The sequence below is a fragment of the Durio zibethinus genome, chromosome 5 (genome assembly GCF_047325235.1).
Source record: "Durio zibethinus cultivar Kanyao isolate XHJ-2024 chromosome 5, ASM4732523v1, whole genome shotgun sequence".
NCBI lineage: Eukaryota > Viridiplantae > Streptophyta > Magnoliopsida > Malvales > Malvaceae > Durio > Durio zibethinus.
The window spans coordinates 10,637,651-10,646,127 of NC_143166.1; the positions used below are offsets into that span (position 1 = coordinate 10,637,651).

General features: G+C 27.2%; 1 pseudogene; it reads left to right on the top strand.

The window, feature by feature from the left end:
* Positions 1 to 3,108: 3,108 nt before the first annotated feature.
* LOC149518753 (uncharacterized) lies at positions 3,109 to 4,057 on the top strand (annotated as a pseudogene).
* The last annotated feature ends 4,420 nt before the right edge of the window (positions 4,058 to 8,477 follow it).

The window sequence follows — 8,477 nt, forward strand, 5'->3', positions numbered from 1 at the left end:
ATCCCGACTCATCGATGAAATCTAAATATTAATTTCTTATTTGTATTAAAGAAAATTGAACTCTTTCAATTTTTTATATATTTTTTAAAAAATTCAAAATATCAATTATTATTAATTTCATTTTTTATTATTGTTTTACATTGTTTAAATCAATATTTATTTTAGTGAAAATAATTTTGGATTATCTCCACTTTATGGTGAAATCCGAAAAATTATTTTTACTTACAATAATTAAAGAAAACTAAACTCTTTTAGCTTTCTCTAAAAATTACATTTAGAAGATTCATTTAAACAATTTATTTTTTTATTTATCAATTTTTATTTATTTTTTATAATTTTTATTTTTTAGCAAAAATTATTTTTTAAATTATCTCAACACTTTGGTGAAATTTAAATAATATTTTTGCTTATAATAGAATTTATTTCCATTAAATAGTTATTATTATTAAATTTTTTTATTTATATTTTTTTGGGTCTTTATTTTATTTCATTTTCATTTTTTATTTTATTTATTTATTTGTTTTTAAAAAATTATTATGAGTAATAATATAAAATAACAATAATAATAATAATAATAATAACATCATAAAAAAATTAAAAAATAACATAAAAATCAACATAAAAAATCAAAATCAAAATTAAAATAAAAAATAAAAAGAAAAAAAAAATCTACGAAATGAGTCGAGTTGGTGCGCGGGTCGACGCATTGATCTTGTGCTGGTCGGGTTTGATTTAGACGTCCAAAACAACATCGTTTTGAAGGGCCTATAAAAGGCATGTTTTCTGGTTTTTTTCTTTATTTTCTTTATTTTCCCTTTCTGTCTCTACCCAGAGCTTTTCTTTTTAAAAAACCCAGCCCCTAGTTTTCGGTAGGGTTGCCGTCGTGCACCGATGGCTGGAAACTTCAATGACACCAGAAAATTCAGAGATCCCTAGATTCTGGTGGCCAAAAAATTCAATGGTCATCAAAAACTTCAAACTTTTTTAGATTCTGGTGCTTAAAAATTCAACGGTCGCCAGAAAATTCAAAATTTTATAGTTTACGGTGACCCAAAAAATTTCCAAAAATTCTCTCAATGATCCTTTTTGCTTTCTAAACACTTTTTTAAACCCAAATTTTTCAAAAAAAAAAAAAATCAAACTTCTTATATCTCAAATTTTATTCTCGAGATTTTTTTTTGAATTTTTTTTTTGTTTTCTACTGGTTCCTCAAAGAGGATTGCGATTTGTTTGTTTTTGTAAAATCCCTAGATTTTCCTCCTTGTTCTCTCTCCATTTGATTTGCAAAATTTGGCTCTATTTATAGAGCCTTTGGGATTCAACTCTCAGATCTCTTACGATCTCTTTTGTGAAAATTTAGATCCTGTCTAGTGACTTTTGATCACCGGATATCAAGCTGCCAAGTTAGGTAATGTCAGAGAGAGAAAAGTCACTCTGACAATTTGATTTCAGCTGCTAGAGTTGAAATCAAAGAGTTTTTTTTTTACTTTTTCTTTTTTTTAAAGATTAGTAATATCAATATTAATATCAAACTATATAAAAAAATAATTAGTCAAAATTGTACAACTACCCGACTTGCACTGTCTAATTTTGTCCTTATCTCAAGAAAGTAAATTAATTAAAATTGATTCTGAAATTAAAAGTGATAATGATTCAAATTTAATTTAATTTTTTTAGATAATATATAATATTATAAATTTTAAAATTTGATCCGAATTTAAATTTATTTTTTTTTGAAATTGATTTGAATAAAATTTTATCGATTTGGTTTATTAATTTTTAAATTTTAAATTTTTTTATATATTATTTTAATATAATTTTTAATATATTTAAATAAATTTAGATATAAAATAATTATTTTTATTTTATAAAAATTCAAAAAATATATAAAATCTAATAAAAATATATAATTCAATTTTTTTTTTAATTTTTTATTTCTCGATTTAAAATTTGATCAGAACCTAATATTTATATTTAATATTCGAACTTAATCGGAACTAAATAAAAAAAAATTCAAACCAAATCAAATATTACAATTTTAAATCAATTTTGATTTTCTCATTTCTTTTTATAACTCTTATACGAAGGCAACAATGTGTAAAGATAAAAGAAGATTCCACATGTGCTTAATTCTATGTAATTTGAAATAAAGATGTGGACATTATATTGGCTTGGAAATGTACACCTCCCTCGCAAATCAAGTATCACTTAACACTGCGTTAATTTTGTGCATAACTTTTCCATAATGAGTCAAGGAAGGGAGAAAATAAGTAATAATTTGAAATTTAATTTCCTGGACTGATCACTTTCCGGGGACTTATTACCGTTTTTTTTAACATTATTTAAAAATAACTGCAAATTAAAATCTAATTAAAATCAATTTAATAATAAAAAATCATATTTATTCCATTGAAATATTCAAAATGAAATTGATCTATTTATGATAAGTTACGATTTTGTCTATATAGTTAAACCATGTTAAGATTTCTAATGGCAGCTAATTAATTATCTCCCATTACACGATTTCTCAAAAGGATTATAGACATTTTCATGTGTTATTTTCTACACACAGTGGACAGAACCTAAAAAGGCTCATACCCTCTTGTCAAAGCAATTTTTACTGAATAATGATCAGAGGTTTTTTTCCTTGGAATCGATTATAAAACGGTCGAAGGTAACGAGAAGAACGACATTTATTTTTAAATTATAATAAAATATTTGATATGATTTGTGAATTTTAAAAAACTTTAATTTAATATTTAAATTATAAATATATTAATTAATATGATATTTAAAAAATTATTTATCAATTACAAATTACATTTAAAATTTATTATATTAAAAATAAATATTATATTAATAGATAAATTTATATTTTAAATATTATATTAAAAATTTTTAAAATTTAAATATAACGTAAAATATTTTATTATAATTTAAAAAACCTTTAACCCAAGGATTAAACTTAAAAATTCAAAAGCACGAGGAAAAGAAAAGAACCCGATTGAGCTGGAACGCGTACTTGCTTATCCCTTTATATAATAAGAACAAAATGCTGCCGGCCATTACACTTTTTACATCTTGGCTCCTCCAGACGGCCCCCACCAATCAGATCTCCTTACTGTTCTTCGACATTTTGTATCAATAAAAGCTAACAGTGGCTCTCGTACTGATGAATCAACCAAAAATGAGCCTTATCAAAAGCCCATCAAGCCTTCTCGTAGCTAAGAATTGTGCAGTCACCAGCCATGAAAATGCCCCAGAAGACAATTCCCATTCTGCACAAGTTGTTATCCAAATCCAATAATCTTCGTAGAATCTCCATCTTACTTACCAAAATGAAGAAATTAGGTAATTAACCCATGATTCAAAAACTCATTTTTCTGAAGGATCGAGAAAGCTTAAGAGGTTTAAGCGTCTCAAGCATTACAACTGTAGGTTTCTTGGAGATGGCCAGTTTGATTCTCCTTCTAGTAGTCCTCTTATTCATTACTACAACAGGAAAGAGCTAAAAACAGAAGCATCCAAGATATTTACTTGCCGCTGTTCTGGTGTAAGTGTTTTGGTTCTTGAAAGCTCAAGTAAGAGGAGAAGCAGATTACAGACTAGCACTGGAAGCTGATTTGCCAGCTCCGATTAGAGGGGAATTGTATTTAAAAGAAGATCAAGAAGTTTCAGTTGATGAAAGGGCTGAGAGATTCATTGAAAGGTTCAATGCAGAGATGAGACTGCAAAGGAAGGAATCATATTAACTTAAAGAATCCCTTTAATTTTTTCTTAAAAATTATTATTAGTATCACATTCTTCTTCTTCTTTTATTTCAAGTACAATATGTTTGAGTATGATCTCCACATCGTTATTTTAAAAGATTATGGAGTCGTAATTTGCTTCCTTATGAATTGTTTTTTTTTCTTTCTTTTTTTGTCTTTAATGGCGTGGAGCTTATTTTATTTGTTTACTAGATAAAATATCCCAGCTCCGCAGCCAGAGCACTAAGTACCATATGCTACGAAAACTTTTTTTTTGAAGGTCTAAAAATTGGTATCACTTGGTTTAAAACTCTCGGAGGATTTCACTCAACGATTGATCTTGATATTTAATTTAAAAAAAATCAATAAATGATATTAATGATATATAGTATATATATATATTTTAAAAAATACCATATCTTATTTATTAATGCAAATAATATACTAATAAAAAATATTATAAGATCATAAAATTATAAAATAAAAATATTATTATGATAATATTTATTTTTAATAATAACAAAATTTATAATTAATGATAAAATTACGAATTACATAATTTATCAATGAATTATAAAATTTTTTATATTTTGATAATTTAAAATTTAAATAAAATTAAACTAATTACACAATTTAAATGCATTTAATATAAATATATAAACTTATACTAAGGGAATAAGGGGAATTTTAAAAAGTTGGGGGGTGGGCCAAGGCCCCCTCTAGCTCCTATTATCCACCTCCCCCACCCCGCCCCCCCCCGGTTCCACTAACTATATGTCAGCTTACGTGTCGGTTTACATATTCAGTAAAATTCAATCAAAGGAAAAAAAAATCTCAAGTCTTTAATGCTTTAAACTTTGAACCCTTTTTAAGATGATTTTAAATTCAAAAGCTTTAATCAAAAGATATATATATAAATTGAATAATAATTCTTTAAGCAATCAAGTAATTGATATATATATTTATATATATGTTAGATAAACTGAATAATAATTCCTTAAGCAATCAAACAATCAAGACATTGAAAGGAGAAATTTATTCACCACTGAAATCGGACATTCAACTATCGTACAAGGCTTTACTGGCCTCCTAGGTATAATAGGTTTTACTAAAGTGTAATTTGAAGAAAGTATAAATTAGTGTAGGTCTCCTAGGTACAGATTCTACTATTCTGCGAGGTATAAATTTTACTAGTCTGCAAGGTATTCTACTATTCTCAAAGTTTTTTTTTTCAACAGAGAGTTTAGTGAAAGGTACATATCAAAATATAAAAAAAATTATAAGCAAGTTTCACAATGATATTTACTCCAACCAAAATAAAATTACCTATTTATGTCGTATTCCACTGTCAACCATTAATATATAAACAAACATCCATCAGCTACTACCATCCCCTCCCTCTATCCATTCTATTTTTTCCTTTCTGTTCTCCTTCTTTGCTTCTGCTTTTCTCTTTCCTTCTTTCTCTTACATTTTAAAGCTACAGTAGTCATTAATATAATTTACATTGGAACGAAGACTAGCCCCTGTCAATAATCGAATAACCCCTTTTGTGAGCCTTTATATCCTAAAATTGAATAATGTTTGATTAATTAAACTAACCTAGATAATGGGCAAAATTTTATATTCTACAATGAATGTGGAATTGGCAAATAGGTTTTAATGAATATTTAAGAGTTAGTCAATGTATAACAACTGTTATCAGCATTACATATAAAATTTGAATAAGAAATATATCACATGAAAAATGAAATCAAAACTTAATTGATGAAAAGAATATCGATATATATAAATGAGTCATCTAGAAAAAAAAGTCTCCTCCTTGTATTATATATATGTAGGTCTGACCAAATTTCACCTGGGCAATGAAACTAAATAATTAAAAAGGTGCAAAATCTTTTCATACAATAAAAACCAAAGGATTAATAATTAAATTCTATTTTTCTTTAAATTTAAAAAATCAAAACTAATTAAACTTGCACTTGTCAATTACTTTAGCAAGCTAAACTTTATTCCTTCTGCTTTACCGAATGGGGATTCTAGATCCATGCATGGTTTCTCCTTTGACCATGGATGTACATGCATACCCAACTCCAGTGAAAAATTGCAATAAACAAAATTGATCTTAAAAAGTAAACCAAATTATAGTAAGAAAATAGATAAAATAAAGAATGTAAAAATCCTTTAATACAAAAATTGAAAGTTTAAATAACAATTACCTACTTTCTTTGTGACCCAATTTCTATGGCATGTTCTTATCAGACCAGCAAAAATTGGATCCGGCATTTAGTGCGTCGAATCTCGCTTATTTTTCCTCCCCATGCTTCCTCATATCCCTTTTGTCTCTTTTTTTCTCATAAAAAATCTTTGAAAATGAAAAAAATGTTAGAATTTTTTGTAAATGGGCCACTATTAATTAATAATTTAATAAAATTAGTTAATGGATTTAGTCATAATACAAGACAAGTATGAGAGCCCCATTAATTTAATATTATCACCTAAGTGTGGGTTTTGCATACTTATTGGGTCAGTGTGATATGACGGTTGTGTAGGCCTTTAGCCTAGTAAGCCTTTGATGGAGAGGTTATTAGGGTTATTTAATTAATAAGACTAAGGTCTTCTTTTCACTTCTTATGTACGGTAACTACCCATTTGAGAAACCTCTAACAAGAGAGAAAAGAGAAAAGGAAGACCATAGTCACTTAAGGAATTTTTTGCTTCCTCAAGTTTACGATGACTACACAAACAAGTATGCTTAATCTCTACAATTAATCTATGGTGTTCTAATTTTCATATAATAATATTGGGTTAGTGCTTTCATGTGATATTAGAGCAAGATTGTATGAAATTAAAACCCTAATTGTATAAAATTAAGACCCTAATTTTATGTTAATTTAACTGTTTTTTGGTGGATTGCATGTTTGGGGTGAATAAGTTGTCAAAATTTTTAATTCTAATTATTTTTTTCCAAAATTGGTTGAGGGTTTTTATTCTTCTTTGAAAGAGGATTAAAACTATATAAGGATCATTTTCTAATTCCTTGTATGAAGAGAGAAATCAAAGTTCAAAATTTTTGGTTACAATTTTGATCAAAATTCTTATTTTATTTATAACATCAACATTTTATGTGTTTAATTTGAAATTGATCATTGGGTAATGTTTCTAACATATTATAAATATGGGCAAAAAAGTTCAATTTCATAAAAGATGATCAAATACAAAGAAAACAAAAACAAGTTGAATATGGGTTAATAAAACCCAAAATTTTTCTCAATTGATCCTGTTTTTGTTAGTTTTTGATGTGTTTTTTTGCATGGATTTGATAGAAAATTACTTTAATTGAATTTTAGATACTTCAATGTGTTGAAAAGATTAAGAAAACTGCATCAAAAATAGAGAAAACCACCAATAGACTTGAATGGGTCAGGAAACTGTCCAATTGGGTCGAGTCAACCTATTAGAGGGTGAAGAAGACTAATCCTACTCGCCAAATGAAACCCACGTACAAGGGGTGGCACGTACGGTGCATGTGGGCTCATCTAGAAGCCATTTTTGCCTCAATTTTTTTTATGACATGCTCAAAATTTTATTTTTAATTTTTCATTGATTTTTATGGAATTTTTAAATTGTATGAAATATTTATTGTTTAATATTCATGCCTTATTTAGTAATTACTACACATTATGCATATGATTTTATTTATTTTATTTTATGATAAAATATTTTAGTATGCTAGGAGTCTAATGGCAGTAGGTACTTTCCCTAAATAGACCTTAATATTTATGTACTATCGGGTTGAACTTTATGTGCATAATTGATTAGTAATTTTAAAAAAATGGTTTTAAATTAGGTTCGAGACCAAGTTTAAATGCAATAGACATTGTTTATAGGACTTAATAAGATACATCTAGGTTTAGTATCTCAATTGGAATGATCGATTGCATACATTAAGGTTGAGTATGCAAATTGAGAATTTTAGGCAATTAATGAAATTTCCTGGTTTGAAAATTTTTTTCATTAATTGATATAAGTGCTTGGCTTTCAAAGTGGCTCACTTATTGAAGTAAATGGAATATTTTATCATTCTAGGGTTACGAGATGGTTATTAAATTATCTTGTGCATTTACCTACCCAAAGGGGATTAATGTGTAAGGTAATTTGTTTTGGAACATAAAGTATCATGGTTAACGGTGTACCAGTCTAGAAAATTTGTTTGCCCAAAAGGGATAAGTTGTTGGAATATTAAGACATTCTCATATTAGGTTTATGTGGAAAGTTCCTAATCGCATGTTTCATTCTCTACCTAAAAGGAAGTTTGTGATGGTGCACCTAGGCCTTTCAATAATTGTTAACACATCATGAATCATTACTATACAACTTATGATATTGCCCATTGATTAATGTTGCATTTTGTCTTGAACAGTGACTTTTACTATCAATAACAATCAAGCCACTATTGAAGTATTTCATAGGTCTAATTATAAAAGATGGAATGAAGATATAAACTTTGCCTTAGTTATGAGCGAGATAGACATCACCTTACATTTTCCAAATCGTATTAATCTTATTGAGGAAAGTACTATTGATTAAAAGGAATTTTTTGTCAAATCAGAAAGGGTAAATCATATGTGTCTATATGCCATTAAGAGTTTGTCTCTAAACACCTTTTGAGTGGGTTAGATACCACAGAAGTTGCTAGGGATCTCTACAATGCTGTAGGCAATAGAT